Consider the following 22,589-nt stretch of genomic DNA (forward strand, 5'->3'; position numbering starts at 1 on the left):
ATTCCTTAGGATACAGTGGTTTTGGTCTATAAAACCTGCTAAAGGTTTGTGGGTTGTTGTTGTTTTTAATAAAACGGGAAACGTCTGCTCTAGTTTGGAGACACTTCAATGTCACTAGGCATATTTCTCTTCTACCATGTACTTTGGGGGCCTCAGCTCCATGGAGACCAGGAGGCTGATTGGTAATTTAGAGAGGCTGTGAGCATGGGGATTAAGAAAATGGTGCCTTCCTATACAGGCTAAAATGAAAACCTACTGGGTCACTGTCTTTATATCCTTTGATGCCCAATACCCTCTCCTGAGCCCATATCCTCTCCTCGTCAGCCTAAATACCACCAAGGGATTTTGAAAGACTTCTTGGTCACAATGTTCTTTATCCTTTCCCAGACACTTTCCAGGCTGCATATTACCATTTTGTGACATCCTTCTCTTCTCCTCCTCCTCAGGGATACTGCTGACACAGAGCAGTGGATTACATCCCTTAAGGTAGCCCTCAGAGCAACTACAGAAGGGTTTTATCTGATGCATAACTGTTACTTTATGGTGGGCTTAGTTGTAACTCCCTTTTGTTATGGCAGTGAGTGAATTAACCGAAATCATTCGTCAGGAATTGCTTTGATTAAACAATGTTATTGTTTTGTTTGATTTAGATTTCATTCATACTAGTCAGAAACTTCAGATAAGGCCAAAGGGGATATTGAGCTTATTTCATTTTCTAGAATGTCAACTTTTCATGAGTAAAGACAAATATCTTGTTTCCTCTACCCATAAAAAAAATGTTCATTTAACCTAAATTTGTGATTCCTTAATTTGGCAAGTGTGGACACTCCCTCCACCAAAGCAGATCAGCAACTTGGGTACTAAGAGGTAAAGTAATTTGCCCATGGTCACATGTATATGTCTAGTATGTATCAAGGCAGGTCTTGAAACCTGGGACTTCAGACTCCAGACTCCATCTATTCGCTATACCATTGCTGCCTTTCCGGAAAATGAACAATAGTCACTTTTAGGGGGAAAAAAACTCTCTCCTGAGTGACTTGATAATTTTCCTTTGTCTGACTCATTTTCTTTCCAGCTCTCATTTTCATTTGGTGGCTAAAGATGTCACAGGGCAGAACAGAGAAAAATGGAGAAACTACATAGTTATACAGCTGCCTCCCCTTCCCCATGATGTTGAATGACCCTCCTACACATTCATATGCTTTAAAAACATATGACATATTTAGTCATATTATTCGTTTTCTATCCAGCTCTCACTTTCATTTTAGGGCTGAAGATGTCATAGTACAGAATAGAAAGGAATGGAGAAACTTCATCGTTATATAACAGCCTCCCTTTCTCCATGTGGTTGAATTTAAATGCTTTAAATTTCCATTAAATGCTTTAAAAATATGACATATTTAATTATATTACACATGGAAAATTAGACCTGGGTTTATTACTTAGTTGGGGTTGAGGAGCAAAGTCTTTAATTCTGTTCTGAAGCTGATAGAGGAAGAAGTCTATACAGTTATATGGAAGGAAAATTGCTGATGAAAAGAGAATCCATATATAAGACCTCCCTGACAGAAATCCCTCAAAAAATGAAATTCCTTAGGATACAGTGGTTTTGGTCTATAAAACCTGCTAAAGGTTTGTGGGTTGTTGTTGTTTTTAATAAAACGGGAAACGTCTGCTCTAGTTTGGAGACACTTCAATGTCGCTAGGTATATTTCTCTTCTACCATGTATGGAATAAGTCTACGCATCTTTCTCCAGAATCTTCATAGGAGTGATATATATCTCAACCAGCATCTTCTTAGGATCTTACTTAAGTAGCCATGCTTTTGTTGTGTTTTTGTTTGTTTGTTTGTTTTTTGGCCTGGCAATGGGGTTAAGTGACTTGCCCAGGGTCACACAGCTAATAAGTGTTATGTGTTTGAGGCCAGATTTGAACTCAGGTCCTCCTGACTCTTAGGGCCGGTACTGTATCCACTGTGCCACCTAGCTGCCTCCAGTAGCCATGTTTTGGAGGTGTGAAATCATACTAGCCCTGAATTTTAGACCTGTAAGGGGTGATTGATAATTCAAATGGTGATCAATTAGATGAGGTGAATTACCCAAGGTGATATGGCTTCTCAGGGACACAGCTGGGACTCATTTATAGGTTCATTATGTCATGCTAACTCCCATTTCAGTCTGCTTGGCCAATGAAGCCTTTCAAAGCACGCTTTTCAGGTAACATTTTCTAAAACTAGATCCTTCTAGCTAGTTTTTGAAGCATTGTCATCTTTGGTTTCATTTCCTAGATTCTGACTTAAAGCCAAGAGTCCACACCTCTATAAATGTTTATTTGTTATTTGGCAAGAACAAATGGGAACACAACTTGTAATGCATATGTCCAATTCTACTGGAATGGGGACCAACTTTCAAGACATTTTGGAAGGTCACCAAAGTTGGACTAAGGCATTTGTTTAATAACTAAGATAGGCCATCAGCACTGTCCTGTGTTAGCACATAATTCTATGATAGAAAACAGGTGTGAAATGGAAATGAGGGCCAGGGTGACCAAAGAGCCTTTGTACTACTGAGTAGGGAGTAGGTTTAGAAAGGTCAAGGCCCATATCTGACTCTCACTTCCTCTTAACTGGGGATGTTCTTTCCATTGATTGTAAAGATAGGGGCCTGGTTTCTTTCCTTCTAGTTATTTATTTATTTAATTAGTTAGTTAATTATTTTTCTCTGCTCCCACTCTTGCTGTCATCCCTGTCCTTCTCTGCCTCCAAACAATATACTCTTAGGGAAGCCATCTGTACTTAATCTTTTCCACTTAGCAATGCTATCCTCTCACCTCATCCATCTATCACCAAGAAAGCAGAGTGTGGGAATGGGGCTACAAGGCCAAGAAAGGGAGGTTTAGCCTTCAGAACTTCTACTTAACACTATCTTCAACCTCTGAGCATCTAAAAGCCCCCAGAGTGAGAAACTTTGCTCCTGGGATTCTCATATATGACAGGATTACAATATATCAGGCCATCATCTTTATATTTCTTATGCTGTGCATTAGTTAGAGGAGACACAAAGATGAAGATCTGGTTTATAATGTCATAAGTTAGGCTCCTAGGGCAAGATTTCTCACGATGGGAAAGGAGGTAGTTTTATATAACACTTTAATTTCGATTCCATTTTCTTCCACTTTGTAGACCCCTGGTTGGAAAATGAGAGCTAGAGGACAGAGTCATCAGAGGAGTTAGGGTTAGTCTTGGAGCCTGTAAGATTTTGTACTTGTTAGAACAGTTTACCATGCAAAGATAAGCAGGAAAAAGGCTGAGACCAGCAGAACACTAGAAGCACATTTTCCATTATTGGTTTAAATTCTTACTTACCTTATACGAAATTTCTCTAAGGCCTGTCTAATTAGGAGAGCTTTGAATCACTCAGTGATTGAGCATGTAGGTTTTCTAGAAATGGATAGATAATATAGATGTATTTTTTTACCCCACGCAAGGTAAGCACTCACACAGAAGTCCAAAAAAGTGTACAAGGACACTCCCCAGGTCTCTCTGAAGAACTTTGGTATTGATTGTGAGACATGGGAGCTGTCATAGGACTGCTCAGCATGGCGTGCCCACGGCAAAGAAGGCACTGTGCTGGAAGAGCAAAGCAGGACTGCAATAGCTCCAAAGGAACAAAAGATGGGCAAATTTAGAGACACCTTCATCGCTAATGCTTATATGGAATATTTGTGCTTGATCTGTGATAGAGCCTTCTGATCAACCACAGTCAGATGAACTGTACTTTGATCCCTACATCACGATGTCATTTTGGTCCTCTCTACGAAGGATGACAATGAGAATAACATAGACGTACCTTGAAATCATGCTATCGTTGAGTCTTTAGGAACATTACTGATCACTCAGTCATCAATCAGTTCATCAACAAGCATTTATTAAGTGCCCAGGTGCCATCATAGCATCGTGCTAGGTGCTAGGGATATGAAGGCAACTTAGTTGTCTTAATACCCCGGCCAAAGCTCTCTCATTCCACCAGGCCATACAATAGATTAATGCTAATGGCCAACGGCTTCCTTTGCCCATGGTGTTGTTCACAATACTTAACGCTTATTTGGGGGGGAAATGTGAATGAACAGTACTAGATTTACACTGCTCATCCACCTTGGGTGTCCACTTTCACCCAATTCTCACCCGAGGTTCCAAATAGCTGTTGTATGCACCAATCAGGAGAGCAGACCTCAAGACACGGTCATCCCCTGGGGTAGGCAAGGCAGTGGAGAGGGAGGGGGAGGAGAAAAAAACCACATAGCACCAAGAGCAATGCTATATCTAGCAAGTACTTAGTGATCTTAATAACTATTTGTTGATAAAGAAAAAACAAAAAAGAAGAAACTGTACCACGTGCAGCAGCTATACTCTAGTAAACTATGTTGGCAGACAGGCTAAACCAGGATAAGGGTAACCTACAGGCCTCAAAACTGTCAGTGAGGTAGATTCCCTAAGAATCTTGCTTGTTCTACTGGCATTACAACAAACCTTGTCATTTGACTGGAAAAACACTGTCAGTGAGTTAGGGAGGTGTCTACTCCAAGCATGGGAAGACTTCCATGATGGAATGGGAGATTGAGAACAATTTTTCCAACAACTATGAAGGCAGCTAAAACAGGTACCGTGGAGTGCTGAGAGCTTGGTCAGATATCAAAGATGCCAAAGTCATCCGCTGCATCCCGGGCAATCCCAGTAGTCCTGGCTTTTGTCTTGCTCTGGACATCAGTGATTCAGGAAGAAGAGTGAGGCTGACGACTTTGTGCAACTGCCTCACGGAAATCCAAATAACACACGAGTCAAGACATCATCTGTGATGTCACTGGTCCTCTTTGAAAATGAAGGACCTGGGCAGCTAGGTGGAGCAGTGGATGGAGCTCCAGCCTTGGAGTCAGGAGGCCCTGAGTTCAAATCCGACCTCAGACACTGGACACTTAGCTATGTGACCCTGGGCCAGTCGATTAACCCTGATTGCCTCACACACACAAAAAAAAAGGCAAAGAAAATGAAGGACAACACTTAACCCCATTGCCTAGCAGGGGGGAGAAAAAAAAGAAAGAAAAAAGAAAATGAAGGGCAAACAGAAATAACACCAAGAGAGACTAACAGGTATAATTAAGTAGTGGCTAGCCAATAAGTCCAGTTCTTTTGAGCCTGCACATAGTGCACCAGCATGAAATCCCCATTGTAAAGAGGATGGGGAGCTTGCTTCTGGGAGAATCATAATGACAAAATGGAAATGCCTTGGAGAGACTTTGGAGCATGCATAGATACTTCGTAACTAATTGGCTGCAGTTGTAGAACTGGAACCAGAAGAGTGTTCAAAAGGCCTTAGCCTTGGCCTCTCCTTAGAATTCCTTTAAAATTTTTTATTTGCCAACAGCATCTGGTGAGAAATGATGTTGTGTACTGAGAGGCCTTGTAGCTCATGTAGCTCATGAGAATGCTACCTTTCATTTTAGGTAAAAGAAATTAATCTAGGGATTTTGACCTTGTGAGTTTTGAAAGGTCAGGAGAATGAGCCATCTGGGAGTCTGAGAGTCAAATCCATGTCAAGATTTGCAGCTAGCCCAGCATCAATGCCTGGAGGACTGAGGAGCAACTTTTGAGCAGCCCAGCAATGGCTGAGACAAAGGACTCATTCAGCAGTGATGAATTCAGCAGTATGGTCACGAACTTGGTGGGATTAAAGCTACGTAGAAACTGCATCAAACCTGAGTCCATTCTCCTCAGAGAAAAAAGTGGGGTTTAGGAGGAGGGCTTATCTCTGAGGTTTGGTTGGGGGCGGGGGATGTTTATGCTTTTGTGCTTGCTATATCTTTGAAATAAATATCCCTATGTAAAAAATAATCGATGCAAATTGGTTAACCGGAACAGGGGCACTAATCACTGGTGGCTAAAAGTAGAGGGAATATACCCCGCATAGGAACTTGAGCCAATGGCATTAGTGAAGAAACACCCCAATACCTCAGGGGTACCCCTAGAATATTGAGAGGGGATGTAATCAGCCCTGCTCTGGGACAATACGGCTCCAGAGAGTACTTGCTGCACAAGTTACAAATTTCCTAGTTTTTTCTCTAATTGCTACTTTCTTGCAAAATCAGGGAATCACGGAATTTAGAATTAGAAAAGGGACCTTCGATCTTGTCTTGTTCATCACTTTACAGATGAAGAAACCTAGGGAAGTAAAGTGATTTGATCACAGTCACACAAGTAATAAGGAATAGGTCTGTAATTTGAACATAAGCCTCCCAACTGCAAATCCAAAGTTATATTGCCTTATGATTTGTTAAAAACACAGCGAAGTAATTTGAGCTGGGGGAGGGGAGAATCATCCAAATTCATTTCATGCAAGTCATTGATCAAGCAATAAATGAAGAACTCCAAATGTCAAATCCAGATCCTTTGGCGTCTTTGAAAAATTGTTGTTCAGTTGTTCTCATTTGCGTCCAACTCTTCATGACTTCATTTGGGGTTTTCTTGGCAAAGACACTGGAGTGGTTTGCCATTTCTTTCTCCAGCTCATTTTACAAATGAGGAAGCTGAGGCAAACAGGATGTAGTGACTTGCCCAGGGTTACACAGCTAGTAAGTGTCTGAGGCCCAATTTGAATTCAGGAAGATGAGTCTTTCTAATTCCAGGCCTAGTACTCTATCCACTGTGCCATCTAGCTGCATGATCTTTAAAAAATTAAATTGAATTAAAGATCTGTAACTAAATCACAACTACACTCATTTAAACTTGTATCATCAAGAAGAATGGTATTTCTCACTCATGAGAAATTCCAAATGATAAAATATTTTGAGCTTTAAGCATCAACTTATAAGAAATCCTGTTTTCTAGTTAACTTTCACTAGGTCACTTCCTTTTCCCACTATTTCTTATCAGGCACCAAAATCTTCTGCCACTGTAACACTTCTTCATGAAAGAGGCTATAATTCAAAGATAGCAGCAAATTAGTCACAGCTAAAGGTAAGCCCCTTCCCCCTTCTCTCCCCCCCTCTTTAGGGAAGTACCTCTCTCTCTTGGCGAGACCCAGGAAGCACTTTAGGGCTTATTGGAAACTTGAGTCTCTTCAATGAACACTTACTAAGTACCTACTGTCTACACGGCACTGGGATAGGTGTTGGGAATAAAAAATATGGAATCTCTCCTCCCCCATATACAGAGTTCTTGCCCTTGGGGAGCTTATATGTATTTAGAACTGAAAGGGGCCTTAAAGATTATCCAGTCCAAGCCTCTCATTTTACAACTGAGGAAATTTGGACCCAGAAAGGCTAGATGACTTGCCCAGAGTTACAGGGATAGTTGATGGGAAACCTGGAATTTGAACCTGGATCCTTTGACTTCAGATCCAACATTCTTTCCACTTGGCCCCACAAGGCCCCTCACATTAGGACTACGTATAGACAAGTATGATGCAAGCTGATTGATAGGAGTAAGGAGAAATTCAGATTAAATTCTTTATGAAAATTTGAGAAGGGAGTGACCACTTTAAGCTGGTGGGATTGTTGTTTGTCCTTCATTTTCAAAGAGAACCAGTGATGCCACAGGGTGATGAGTTGGCTCTAGCACGACTTGGATTTAAACGAGTCAGACTTGTACCAAGTAGTTGACCTCATTCTCTCTTCCAGTGTCATCCAAGTCCAGTGGCAAGACAAAAGTAGGGGCAACTAGTGACAGCCCCAAATGCATTGGATGTCCTTGGTGTCTTTGATGTCTGACCAAGCTCCATGAAGTCTGCTTCAGCCTCCTTCATAGTTTTGGAACAAATTGTTCACATCTGCACGTTCTATTGGGAGATGTCTTCACATGCTTGGGGTAGACACCCCCAGAAGTCACTTATGGGTTTGAGGCTTGTCAGTTATCCTCAACCTAGTTTAGCCAGTCTGCCAAGGTGGTTTTATTAAGGTGTGGGTGCTACACATGCTACAGTGTCTTGGAGCCACAGGAGCTAGTGGGATAAAAGAAGTCTTCAGACCTGAGCTCAAATCCAGCCTCAGACACATGACACTTACTAGCTGTGTGACCTTGGGCAAGTCACTTAACCCCATTGCCTAGGCCAATAAAAAAGGAGAGAGAGAAGTCTTCATAGAGTATCTGGAAACAGATCTGGAATTTGAATGAAGGGAGAATTGGAAGGGGATAATGAGGTAGAGGGATTTTCATGTATACACAGAGATGAGCAAATGCAAGAAAAGATTAGCTATTTGCTAACAGTACAATTTTGTTGGAACACAGGCTTATTTAAGAGCATCAGGACATAATTAGGGTTGGTCATGGAGTGGCTAGAGCCTGACCTGTCTCATAAATCAGAGAAAAAGGAAAAGGACCTATATATACAAAAATATTTATAGTGGCTCTTTCTGTGAGAGCCCAAAATTGGAAATCAAAGAAGTATCCTCTTATTAGGGAATGGCTAAACAAATTGTAGTATATGAATGTGAAGGAATATTATTGTGCCTTAAAGAATGATGAAATAGATTTAGAGAAAGCTAGGAAGACCTCTGTGGACTGATGCAGAGCAAAGTGAGCAGAACCAGAACAATCTATACTATGATAACATTATAGGTAAAAACAGCTTTGAAAAATTTTAGATTCTGATCAATGCAATGATAAACCATAAATCCAAAAGAATACAGATGAGACACACTCCTCACCTCTTGATGAAGAGGTGATGAATTTAAAATGCAGTTGAGACATATTTTTACATATGACCAGTGTGGGAATTTCTTTTGTCAAATGATATAGCTATGCATATGCTTTATATTTTGTTTTTGTTTTTCTTCAATTTGCTCTTTGGAGTAGGGGAGAGGAGAGAAACAAATTAATGAAAGAAGAAAGGAAAGAGAAAATAAAAGGAAGGAAAATGAAAGGAAAGGAAAGGAAAAAGAAACCGGCTCATGGTGAATGAAGTGTGGCTGTAGAGCTGGTATTTTTCAGTGGAGCGCCCTTAAAAATCTGGAGTGGGAAGTGTTTACTTCTCTGTCCTCTGTATGTATATTGGTCACTGGCTGCAATCAATTGCCTTTTAGTGTTGCTTTATTGTAGTCACTAGGTGTGTTGTTCACTTGCTTCTGCTTTCTCTGTACTGCTTCAATTTATATATTTTCCCCTAAGAGCCATTCTTTCGCCTGAGATAAAACCAATAAACAAACAAATATCATTTAGGGGCTGAGACAGCAGTGGCACAAGGAATTACAGGTACAGTCATTTTGGGGGGACTTATTCCCTCTGACATTCATTTACTACCGTTTATTTATTCTCCAGTAGGACGACATCCTCTTTAGTTGCCAATTTTTGGCTACTACAAAAAATTTCTTTCCACTTTTTTTTATTTCGTTAGAGGTATAGGCCTAGCATTGGTATAGCTGGGTCAAAGGTTATACACATTATAGTAACTTTTTGGTCATAGATCTAAATTGCTTTGAAGAATGATTGGACCAATTAATTCATAGCTCTACCAACTGTGCACTATGAGTATACCTATTTTTCCACAGACCCTCCAACATTTTTCATTTTCCTTGTTTGTCATCTTTGTCAGTCAGGGTGTGAAGTAGAACCTCAAATCTGCTATTATTTGTATTCAGCTAATTAGTAGTGGTTAAGAGCATTTTTTCATGATTGTTGCGAGCCTGCCTTTGAAAACTGCCTGTTCATACCCTCTGACCACTTTTGGAGAATGGCTCTTAGACTTATAAATTTGAATCTGACTAGAACCCTTATTCCAGGGGTTTCAGACAAGGAGCGGTTAGGGGTGATTGAGGAAGTGGGCTCATGAAATTCAGAGAAGATGAACAGAGAACTAGGCATCCAGCAGTTGTCTGTGGACTACCATAGGGAGCAAGCATAATACCTAGATGTTTTTGTCCTAGGGTAAAACTTTGGTCATAGCCCCCACGTTAAAGCTCTAACTTTCATATTTCTGTGACTTCCTCATATTCATCATAGCTTACAGTGCAGTAATATTCTATTAAGTATCTATACCACAATTTGTTCAGCCAATCCCCAGTTAATGGCCACCTACTTTGTTACCATTTTTTTTTTGCATAAAAAGGGTTGCTAGGTATATTTTAGTAGATGAGAAACACCTTTTCCTGCCTTTGACCTCCTTAGACTATATGCCAATGTAATAGGATTGCTGGGTTACTAAAAACAATTTAGTAACATCTCACATAGTTTCGAATAGCTCTCCCAAGAATCCATCAGTCCCACTACTAGGCCCATGACCCTAAAAGATCAAAGAAAGAGAAAAAGAACCAATATGTTCAACATATACATACATGCACATGCACATATATATATATATATATATATAAATATATGTCTCTTGATTGTATAATACATATTATATATTACAGCTGATTAATATTAATATATTATCAATGTTATTTAATATCTTATAGAATATACCATTATATGTCACATTAATAGGATATGAATATTCATAATATACTATATAACATTTTGTTGTATATAGTATAATTATAAATATAACAACTATATAATACATGAGTAAGTAGTTATACATAGTTATATATAATTAGCATATTATATGACATTTATATATAAGATATATTGATTATATGACATTATATACAGATAATATATTACATGACCACATATAATATAAATAAGGACACATTGTATATGTGTATATATGATACATGTCATAAATGTCTTTTTTCTCTTTGATGTTTTGGGAGCATAGACCTAGTAGTGAGACTAATGGATTCTTGGGAGAGCTATTTGAAAGAGAGAGAAAGGGAAGGAGAGAAAGAGAAAGAGAGAAAGGGAGAGATAGAGAGAGGTGGGGGGAGAGAGAGAGAGAGAGAGAGAGAGAGGAGAGAGAGAGAGAGGTGGGGAGAGAGATAGAGAGAAAGAGAGAGAGAGAGAGAGAGAGAGGGAGAGAGAGAGACAGAGAGAGAGAGGGAGAGATAGAGGTGGGGAGAGAGATAGAGAGAAAGAGAGAGAGAGAGAGAGAGAGAGAGAGAGAGAGAGAGAGAGAGAGAGAGAAGAGAGAGAGAGAGAGATTGAGAGAGAAGGAAAGAGTTTTTGCTACTGTCAAAGAACTAGAAACTAAGGAAGGTGTTCATCAATTCGGGAATGGAAGAACAAGTTATGGTACATAAATGAAATGGAATATTATTGCATGATTAAAAAATAACAAAAAGAACAGTTTCAGAGAAATTAGGGAAAACTAGTATGAACTGATGCAGCATAAAGTGATGATGACTGTTGATGAAACAGGTTATCTCATGATAGGCAATTATGGCCTTTTGCTTTTGAATTTTGCAAGTCTAGTCTGTTCCACTGTTCTACCTTCCTATATTTTAGCTGGTACTAGAGAGTTTTCATGATTTTTTTTAACAATATGATTTGAAATCTGCTCATTATAAAACCCTACCTTCCATTTTTTTTCATTTTTTCATCAAGATTCTAGATTGCTTGCTCTTCTGTATGAATTTTTAAAAATTATTTTATTCAGGTTTTGGCTGCTTGATTATATGATATTAAATCTGTAAATTAATTTAGGTAATATCATTATTTAAATTTTATTAGCACAGCCCAATCATGGTTAATAACAACTGTCTTTCCAATTATTTGTCTTAGTCTCTAGAAACTGTTTTGTAATTGTAGTCATATAAATCCTAGTCCATAGGTTGTCCCAGGCCTGACCTGTTTTGCCAGCAAATATGGACCAGGAGTCATTTGGGCGGTGCTCATTTCATCTGAGGTGAAATATAAAATGATAATTAGTTGTTCCACAGACTGCTTTTACATTCTGATGAGAATCAGCCTCCCAGCTGCTTGTTGTTACCATAATTATAAGGTGTTACTAAAAGCTGTTAATTCTATTGATACATGCAGTGATTCTTTCATGCTTAGCATTTATTTCTTTTTAAAAATTCCATTTATTTTAAAAATTGAATCTCTCTATCTTTCCCAGGTAACGCATGGGCTTAATCTACTACTAATTGACCTGCTCTGTTCCTAACCTGGGTTGCTTTGCCGTTAGGAGAGAACTCTTGCACAACTGACCATTACCCTCAGTGGTCCCAGAACCTTGGATTTTTAAGAACTAATCAGGTTACCTCCTGAGTGTATCCATCTTGAGGTTGCTCCTTGATCACCTACTTAGGAAAGGAACTACAAAAGAGGCAGCCCAAATCCAGGCACAAGTTTGTCTAGGCAGAAAGGGACTCACAGCCACATAGACACTGGGTTGGAAGTAAGCATATTTGTCTTTCTGTATCCAACCTTTGTGATGCAGTTAGCTTATGCAGTATTGTCCTTATATTAGGAATACATATTCTGTGGTTATTTTGAGTGAATGTCTTTATCTACCTTTCCTGTTGGGTTTTGTTGGTAATAAACAAAAAGGTTGATGAATTTTGTGGTTTTATTTTGTATTTTACTATTTTAGAGAACTTACTGTTTCAATTAATTTTAGTTGAATCACTAGGGTTTAAGTAAAGCATAATATTATCTGCAAAAAGTGATAATTTTGTTTCTTCTTTGTCTGTGCTCATTCTCTCAATTTCTTTTTCTTGTCTTATTGTTTAGATAAAACTTAATAGAAATATATCAAATAATAATGGTGCTTTATTTCTGGCCTTATTGTAAAGTCCTCTTGTATTTCTTATAGACAATGCTAGCTCTTGGTTTGAGATAGATATTGTTCTATCCACTTATTTGAGTCAGACAGTAAGCATTTATTAAGCATCTACTCTGTTCCAGGTGCTGTATTGAGAACTAAAGATACAAAGAAAGGCAAAAGACAGCCCTAGTTCTCAAACCATTATTCACAGTCTAATTGGGAAGACAACTTGAAAGCAACTATTTAAAGACAAGATGGTGTTGTTCATTCATTCAGTTGTGTCTAACACATTGTGACTCCAATGGACCATAGCACACCAGGCCCTTCTGTTCTCCACTATCTCCTGAAGTCTGTCCAAGCTCATGTTTATTACTTCCATGACACTATTTATCCACCTCATTCTTTGCCATCCCTTTCTTTTGCCTTCAATCTTTCCCAACATCAGGGTCTTTTCCAATGAGTCCTGTCTTCTCATTTTGTGGCCAAAGTGTTTAAGCTTCAGCTTCAGTATTTGTCCTTCCAATGAGTAGTCTGAATTATTTTCTTTAAGCATTGACTGATTTGTCCTCTGTGCTGTCCAAGGGACTTTCAAAAGTCTTATCCAGTACCACAATTCGAAAGCATCAATTCTGCAGTGCTCAGCTTTCCTTGTAGTCCAACTCTCACAGTCATACATCACTACTGGAAAAACCATTGCTTTGACTATATGTACCTTTGTCGGCAAGGTGATGTCTTTACTTTTTAGTATGCTGCTCAGAATTGCCATCCTTCTAAGAGGCAAGCGTCTTTTAACTTTATGGCTGCAGCCACCATCTGCAGTGATCTTTGAGCCCTAGAGTATAAAACCTGACCCTCCTTCCATTTCCATAATAAATTGAAGATAATCTTCAGAATGAAGAGACTAGCATTAAGGAGGATCAGGAAAGGCTTCTTGTAGAAGGGGGGGCTTGAAGGAAGCCAGTGAAGCCAGGAGGCAGAAATAAGAAGAGAGAGAATACAAGATATAGAGGAAGCCAGTGAAAATACCCAATGTTGTTGGGACATGGAATATTTTAAACCAGTGTCACTGGATCACAGAATACACGATGCTGTCCTTCATTTCAAAGAAGATCAGTGACATCATGGGGTGACGTCTCAACTCTCCAGTGAATTGGATTTAAGTGAGGCAGAGTTTCATAAATTCAGTAGTCTCACTCTTTCTTTATCCAAGTCCAGTGCCAAGATAAAAATCAGGATGACTGGTGATAGATGGGGATGTAGTGGATGACCATGGTGTCTTGGATGTCTGATCAAACTCTAAGTGCTCCACAGGTGTCTTCAAGGCTATTGGAACAAATTATTCTCATCCTCCCATTCCATTGGGGGAAGTCTTCACATACTTGGAGAGGATATCCCCCTAACTCACCAATGGGTTTGAGGCCTGTTGGTTACCCTCAACCTGATTTAGTCCATCTTCTGAGATGGTTTACTGGAGTGTGGCTGCTGCCCATGCTATAGCTTCTTGGAGCCACAGAAGAGAATTGGGTGAATCAGGTGGACGCAAAAAGGTGGATGAGTGGCTCTGAAAAGGGCTTAGCAAGCCCTCACATCAGAGGTGCTAGTCCTCCTTGAACAACCCATACATCCCATAGAATAGATGATAGGAGTGAGGTGTAAGAAGACTGGAAAGACAGGGGGGAACCAGGTTGTGAAGGGTGCTGAATGCCAAACAGAGGTTTTTATATTTGATCCTAGTGGTGATAGGAAGCCACCCAAGTTTATTAATCAGGGCACTGACATAGTTGGATCTGTGTTTTAGGAAGATTAACTTGGGGCGGCTAGGTGGTGCAGTGGATAGAGCTCCAGCCTTGAAGTCAGGAGGACCTTAGTTCAAATCTGGCTTCAGACACTTGACACTTACTAGCTGTGAGACCCTAGACAAGTCACTTAACCCCCATTGCCAAAGCAAAAAAAAAAGATTTATTTAACAGTTGAACAGTTGTGCTGGGATGGGGAAAGGCTTGTGGCAGAGACCAACCAGTAATCTGTTGCAATAGTCTAGGTATGGACTTGTTAACATTTTCTTTTTAAACACAAATTTGTTGTGTCTCGTTCAAATCATTTTCTTCATGCATTCATATCATCTTGTAATCTTTGTAATTTGTGTTATTAATATGATCACTGCAGCTCCGTATTGGGTGACTAAACACATGGTAACGAAATGAAAACATAAACTAAATGCTTTGATTGTCTGCATAGCCAGAACTGGGTTAGAGGAGAGCAACCGAAAGGCATGACTTCCCCAGAACTTCACCCCTCTCTTGGTTTTACTTCTTCTGGCATAACATTATTCTGGTGAGAAACATTGCTAGAACCACAGAGGCCTCAGGCCCTTTCCATGTGAGGCCATCTAGGAATACAGACCTCTATTTTTTGCCTCTTTTAATTTACTTGTCTTGCTTCTAGATGAAGGAGATGGAGGGTTACAGCCTTATAAGTTTCGAAAAGTCACTAAAATGAGTCACCAGGAAGTCTGGAAGTAGATTCCTTGTCAGAGTCTATAGCCAAGCCAGTCTAGCTTTGAGTCTCTGAGAAGTAATGAGGGACTGGTTTGGTGCCCAGTCGACTAACTAGTAGCTAAGAGGAAGACTCATCCAGCAGAGAAGTAGTATAGGGATGTGAAATTAGAGGGGCCAATATGATATAGAAACTGTATTATGTCTGAGCGTACGCTCCCCAGAAACATATGTAGTATAGGGAGAGTGTATGTATGAAATGTTGCTGTTAGGAATGCTTTTAGTGCTGTTCTTGCTATATCTTCAAAGTAAACTTCCTTTTATAAAAGCTAATTGGTCAAATAGAACTGTGATGCTAATCACTGGCAGTTAACATTGTAAAAGGAAAGGGAACACATTAGAATGGAAGTGTGAATTGATAGCATTAGACAAGGACATCTCCAATCTGTTATGGGCACATCTAGGAGAGATATAGCTGGCCTAGCTCTAGGAGAATGATACTCATTCCCAATGTAAATAAAATAAAATTAAAAAGCTGCCAAGTTTTAAGGTCCATAAATAAAAATAGTTCTTACAACACGGGGCAGCATGAGCCAGGCAAGACAAAACTGCTACTGCCATCTTGACCACCATCTCTCTTCAGATCCCAGTAGAGAAAATGGAGGACCTTGGACCCAAGAGCCCTGGGAATAGCAATGACTCCATCCCAGTGTCCTGGAAATCAACCTTTGTGGGGATGGCACCCCGGCAAATACTCCTGCAGGTGCAGCACCACAGTTACTAAAGACTCAGAAAAGTGCTTACACCACAGTGCTTGGCACTATCAGATGGTTCATACCAGAAACTGATTATATCAGTGGAAATGACATTTTAAAAGAGGTATCACCATCTCCTTTGCTTTGCCCCAAGGACCATGGGACCTTTCCATCTGACTTGCAGCTGAGACCTTCTGTTTGTGTTATCTTCTTCATTAGAATATGAGCTCCTTGAAACCAGAGACTATCATGATGTGCTTAGCACGGTTTTTTGCATACAGGACATGCTTTATAAATTTTTTTTTGTCATCCATTCACTCAACATAGTCATTATTGCTACTGATTTGTGTTATGTGAAGGAATGAAGTAACATAAGAACTATGAAGCATATTTTAACATCGTTTAAGTTAAGCAGCTAATAATCTCCCCTAACTCCCACTATTTATATTTCAAGAGTGAGGGGCATCTTGGCTTAGTGGAAGAGAACAGGCCATAGAGTCAAGAAGACCTGGGTTCACATCTTATCTCTGATACATCCTGGCTGTGTGACCCTGTACTAGTCACTAAACGTCTTTGTCTTTGTGGCTATTCTCTAAGATTATGAGTTGAGGAGGTACCTGCGTTGGTAGAGGGACTTTCTTCACTACAGAGTTCCCTGTGCCATTGAGATCATAGGCCCAATTCCTATCCCATGTTTTAAGCACTGAATTTTTAAAAATTTCACTATTGTATCCTATACATAAGGCCAATAGCCAATATTCCATATCTATCTATCTATCTATCTATCTATCTATCTATCTATCTATCTATCAATCATCTATTTATCTATCTATGTATCTATACCAGGAGCTATTGAGGAAAAAAATTCCTTCCAAATCTATCCCTTCCTCGTCTCCTCCCTACAGCCTCTCAGTTAGAGATAGGTGCTACATGCATGTTAGATGCTGCTATATTTTGTCAAGAGGAAAAATGAAAACATCTTGCATGTTTTCAGTCCTTTTAAAATTTCTGACATTGTTAGATAGTCCATCTTTTTCCTAGTGTCTAGACTCTGACATTTTGCACTTCATGAGACCAGTGGTAGAATTCTAGGTCAGAAAGCTGGAAGAGACCATAGAGATTATCTAGTCTAAACCTTTCTTTTCCAGATAAGTAAACAAAAGCTCAGAGGAACCACTTTACTCTGTTCCCCCTCAGTGCCTTGGTGTGTAGCTCAGAAAAGTCATTTGTGCCTTAGTTTCTTCAGCTATCAAATAGAAAAAAAAACTAATAGTGTCCAAGTAAGAATAAAAATCAGACAACAGACAGGATGGCTTTGAAATGTGTTATGCAAATTCAGGTTATTATCATCAAGTGCCTTTAACTGGCAGCTGGTCAGAACCTGAACTAGGGGACCTTAGATTGTCTCTAGTCATGCTGAAGGTGATTTCCTCCCTCTGAGTCAGTTCTTAACCAGTAACTTGGCTTCACATTAGAGGGGGCTGGGCTAATACAAGACTAGAGTTTAGGTGAGACATATCACCGTTATTTCTTTAGAAATACCATGGTACTTTCCGTCACAGAGAAGGAGGCTAATTCCTTCCCCCTAATACTCCATCATCATTTCAACTGGTGGGGATGGTCTTCTCCAGTCTCTGGGCCAAACAGTGTTACTATGTACTGGATAGAAAACCTCTTATCTCCTCTTGACTGAGGCAAAAATCCTAGCCCTCATCTTTCTACTGGGGGTTAAAGTCTGGCCATGTCATTGGGTGTCTGAAATGAAAGGCCTTATACACCGCCCGGTTTGTTTAAATAACTCCTTGTAGAGTAATTAGATTATACTTAGTGTTTCAATAAAATAGAAATAACTTTCAAGAGAGGAGGTAGTGAAATATAGTGGCTAGACAGCCAGCCTGAGAGTCAAGATGACCTGGATTCAAGTTCCACCTTTGACATATTCTGGTTCTGTGATCCTGCATAAGTCATTAAGCTTCTCAGAAGTCCTAGAGACTCTCTTACAACTGTAAGTTGCAGAAGATGTGCTTATCTGCATTGGTAGAGGGAATTTAATCACTGACAGCTCACTCAAACAATAAAGTCACAAGTTTGGTCTAAAAAAAAATCTCAACAGTTTCCTTCCTTCCTTCCTTCCTTCCTTCCTTCCTTCCTTCCTTCCTTCCTTCCTTCCTTCCTTCCTTCCTTCCTTCCTTCCTTCCTTCCTTCCTTCCTTTTCTTTCCTTCCTTCCTCCTACCTTCCTTTATTCCTTCCTTCCTGCTTTCCCTCCCTCCTTCCTTCCTTCCTTCCTTCCTCCTTCCTTCCTTCCTTCCTTCCTTCCTTCCTTCCTTCCTTCCTTCCTTCCTTCCTTCCTTCCTTCCTTCCTTCTTTCCTTCCTTCCTTCCTTCCTTCCTTCCTTCCTTCCTTCCTTCCTTCCTTCCTTCTTTCTTTCTCTTTCTTTTGAACTTAAATTTAGGCTGTTACATTGGATTCCAAGGGCAGTTTTATTTTTTGTTTTTAAAATTGAATTGACCTTATCTTACTTAGGCATGTGGATATGAATTGGCCATCGAAGAAGTGTGTATTTAACTAAATAATTTAGTTTATTGTTGTCTTTCTTATGTTTTTCCTCTTTTGGACGCCACATTCAGAGTAGCCATACAACTTCCCTTTGGAACAGACTTGCCCTTTTTTCTACATTGACCAAGCTCTTAAGATTCTTGACCAAGTATTACCCAAAATAGGAACTGGATGTGACTCATTGACCATACAAATTAGAAGCAGTGGGAGTATTGGCTATATCCACTTCTGATAAATCTGCTAAAATTTCCACAACTTTTATTCCGGGTCTCTGTTTATCACACGGTACTGATTTTCTTTGGTAAGGCTCCAAATGGCTCCTTCAATTACTTGTAATTTCTAAAAGTTGTTCTCTTGTTCTTTTTAGCCAGTTCCCACAGTCTTGCTTCTCATCCTTCTCTGTGACATACTTATCTGGGTAGGAGTTTTTATTTTTTTCCTTTTTCTTAGAATTCTGGGGATTCCTAAATACATAGAGAAGTGTTTCTAGAGACTGAAAAAAACACATCTCATTGGTGAAGCTAGAGGCAGACTTGGCTTTTCCTGTGTCTGGAACAAGTTCCAAGAATGTATAGTCAAGGGAATAAGGTTGGTTGGGGCTGGTGGGAGAGGGGTGGAAGGATAGAAGTTTGAATGGGGGAAAGGGCGATGAAACAGTGGCAAGACCTTACACCAAGTACAGAGAAGGTGCTTCAACCCAGCAACAGATTGCTCAGCTTGAAAATCTGCCCTGCAAGCTAATGTCCTCCAGTCTTCCCAAGTCCTACAGAAATCCTAGGAAAAAAATTCAAGTTGAAAGACATTAACATAGACTTCTTCTGCTCCTAGAGGCTTCTTACTCATATGACAATTCTCTCTCACCCCCCAGCCTCTAACTTGTATCAGACCAAAGTGAACCCTTCAACTGATAGACCCCCTGAAAGATTTAAAATATTAGGCACAGGAAACAGGTGCATCATTAAACTAATAGCAGTTAGCAAATTTCCCCCAGAATGAGAGTGAGATGGATGTTGCCTGATTTAAGAGAAGTCTGTTAACTCAACCATCTGGTCATTAATTTAAAATTGTCTGGTATTTTATATTCAGCGGGTTCTTATATCTGTGTGTATAAATGTATGCAGACAGACATTCTACCTCTAATCCTGGGCCCTGGGAACCTCCCATTTCTAGTTCCACCCAGAACCATCACATTGCTGTTCTGTGGCCATAATCGTAGTCTCCTTTCCACCTCTTGCCCTGGGAACAATAATCCAATCAGACAGTTGTTCTGTGGTCTACTCACTGTCCTTTTGACTTCTTTGACTAAAATAGCTCTTCTTACCCCCCATTCCAAATGTGCTCTTTCCCTTTTAGAATATAAGCCCTTTGAAGGGGCTATCCTGCTTTTTTGTAGCTGTATCCCCACCTCTTAACACAGTGAATGCTTAGTAAATGACTTTTCATTCTCTCATATGTATCCATATCTATTTATCAATATCTATATCTATGTATATGTGTGTGTTCTACAATCACTAATGGCACATCCAAGAAAAGTGAGAAGGAGAAGCTCAGGAATTGTTGTCAAGATTACATCATCACCACTTTGGGACACAGGGTCCTCACCTAGCCCTATTATGTATAGTGTGCTTAAGAGCACAAGCAACTGATAGTACAGTCTATCATGCAAGACTTTCCCCAGGGACACACACAACACAAGAAACACAAATATAGACACTTAAGAAAATCTGCCCAGAGTAACTATGTTCGTCAGAGCTACAAGGCTCTCTTATTCTCTGTCTTTTCAGCAAAGTCACACCACAGTATACAAACCAGTATGCTGCAGTATACAAACTAGGTAAGGAACACAGAAGAGATGTCTGAGACAGCTTTGCTTTTACATGTGACTATCTAGCCTCAAAGAGGTAGAGAGAATGATATGCATCTTCAGATTATGAGCAATACTGTCAGTCTTCCTGCCTTGTAGAACAACTGTTTTGCCTCTCTGGTTATGGCAGAATACATAAGCTCTGGGTTCTCTCTGACAAACCTGTGCATGGACTACCAAGTTGGGCTCCCAGAGAGAGGCTACTACTTCTTCCTTCAGGGTTTTAGGGGTAGCTCCAGGGGTTTGGGGTACCTTCCCAATAGTATCATTCATAGGCCCCCATCCAGAGTGTTCCCCCAATAACAATCACCAATTAATATTTTCCCAACACCACTTAACCAGTTAACACCAATATGTTTATTTACTGAGATATTTGCTGAGAAGGTAAAGTGAGAATCATGGTAGAACAACCCCAGACCTGAAGCACACTATCCTCTACCACCTCCATCCCTGAGGAACATAGGCTCCAATTTAAAGTGGTTGCTACAAAACATTCCTACCATCAAGTTCACTTGGGGGGGGGCATAGATGAGGGATGAGTCATTCTTTTACTTTGTTTGCAGGACACAGTGTCTCAACCATGGGGAGGATTCACTTCAGGACTGGGCCAAGGAGGTGCTTTTCTCTGCTGCCTCCTCATCATAAGCGGCCACTTGCTTCTGCTACCAGCTCCAGTTACTGATGAGACCTTGGTTAGCCCTTCTGACCTTTCAAAACTCACACATTTGTAGCCTAGTTCAGTCCATCTCCAATACTCACTCACCTAACATCAGAAGAGAGTAAATGCAACAGAGGGTTGAAGAAATAGAGGTAGCTTGCATTTATGGTCACTTGGCAGCCAGGTGGAAAAATAAGGCCAGCTGGCAGCAGACATGGCAGGCTGCTTTAAAATGGCAACATTAATATGCAAGGCTATTATGAAGTCCACGTGAAATAATAAATATGAAAGTACTTTGTAACTGTACTTTATAAAGGTATACTATTCACAATGTATATTTGTATACAACTATACACACATGTATTACAAATATGTATTTATAGAAATATATTTATGTGTATATATATATATATATATATATATATATATATATATGTACATGTATATATGCATATATATGAGGGCAGCTAGGTGGTGTAGTGGATAGAGCAGTACGCCTGGAGACAGGTAGACCTTAGTTTCATCTGACCTCAGACACTTGTTAGCTATGTGTCCTTGGGCAAGTCACTTAACCCTGTTTGCTTCAGTTTCCTCATCTGTAAAAAATGAGCTGGAGAAGGAAATAGCAAACCACTCCAGTGTCTTTGCCAAGAAAATCCCAAATGGGGTCACAAAGAGTCAGACATGATTGAAATGACTGAACAACAAAAATGTGTATATATACTTATTCTTGAATGCTTTAAAAATGATATAAATTCTGCCCTGTATTTTTTTCTGTGTGGCTGGTATGATATAGTCAGTTTCGCCAACTTCATCTTCTTAGGTGCTGTTTGGAATTCATCATACCAATACATTGAGTACTGAGGTGTTTCAGTGAAAATGAGTCCCACTGTTATCAGTAGTGATGATAACAGGTAACAATAGAAATGCTGGCAAATCTGTTCCATTTTTCAACTATTTGTTATTCTATTTCTAGAGTAAGCCATATAACAGGCTTTTCTCATGAACATTGATTGTCTTTCAAAGAGATTGGTCTGGGGCAGCTAGGTGGCACAGTGGATAGAGCACCGGCCCTGAAGTCAGGAGGACCCAAGTTCAAATCTAGCCTCAGACCAAACACTTGACACTTACTAGCTGTGTGACACTGGGCAAGTCACTTAACCCCGATGGTCTAAAAAAACCCAGAAACTTAAAAAAAAACAAAAGCAAAGATTTTGGTCTAGCAATCCTTCTAGGAAAAAAAAACAAACAAGTAGACCAAAAAAAAATGTTTATTACCCAACTATGACATGTAGTCATATAGAGATGGGTAGTCCATTATTACTGCATACAACTTTGGCACTGCAGATAGATAGACAATGAGATGGGTCTTGAATTGAATAGGAAGAAAAGAATAGATTGGCTTATAAAGGGAATTTGTGCAGTGCTTTCAACAGTTCCAAGATACTTTGTGACACAAAAAGTCATATCCTTCCTGAGATGCTAAGTGGCTGTGAGTACTGTAATGCCACAGACTCCAAGAACAAAATTGCAAGTGAACCATGGGATAATGGTAGGTTGGTTGTAGCATATGGTCAATGGTGACTTGTATGTGAGAAGATGAATATATGATAATATGTGTC

Source organism: Phascolarctos cinereus, unplaced genomic scaffold, assembly GCF_003287225.1.
Source record: "Phascolarctos cinereus isolate Bilbo 61053 unplaced genomic scaffold, phaCin_HiC Scaffold_4;HRSCAF=312, whole genome shotgun sequence".
Lineage (NCBI taxonomy): Eukaryota > Metazoa > Chordata > Mammalia > Diprotodontia > Phascolarctidae > Phascolarctos > Phascolarctos cinereus.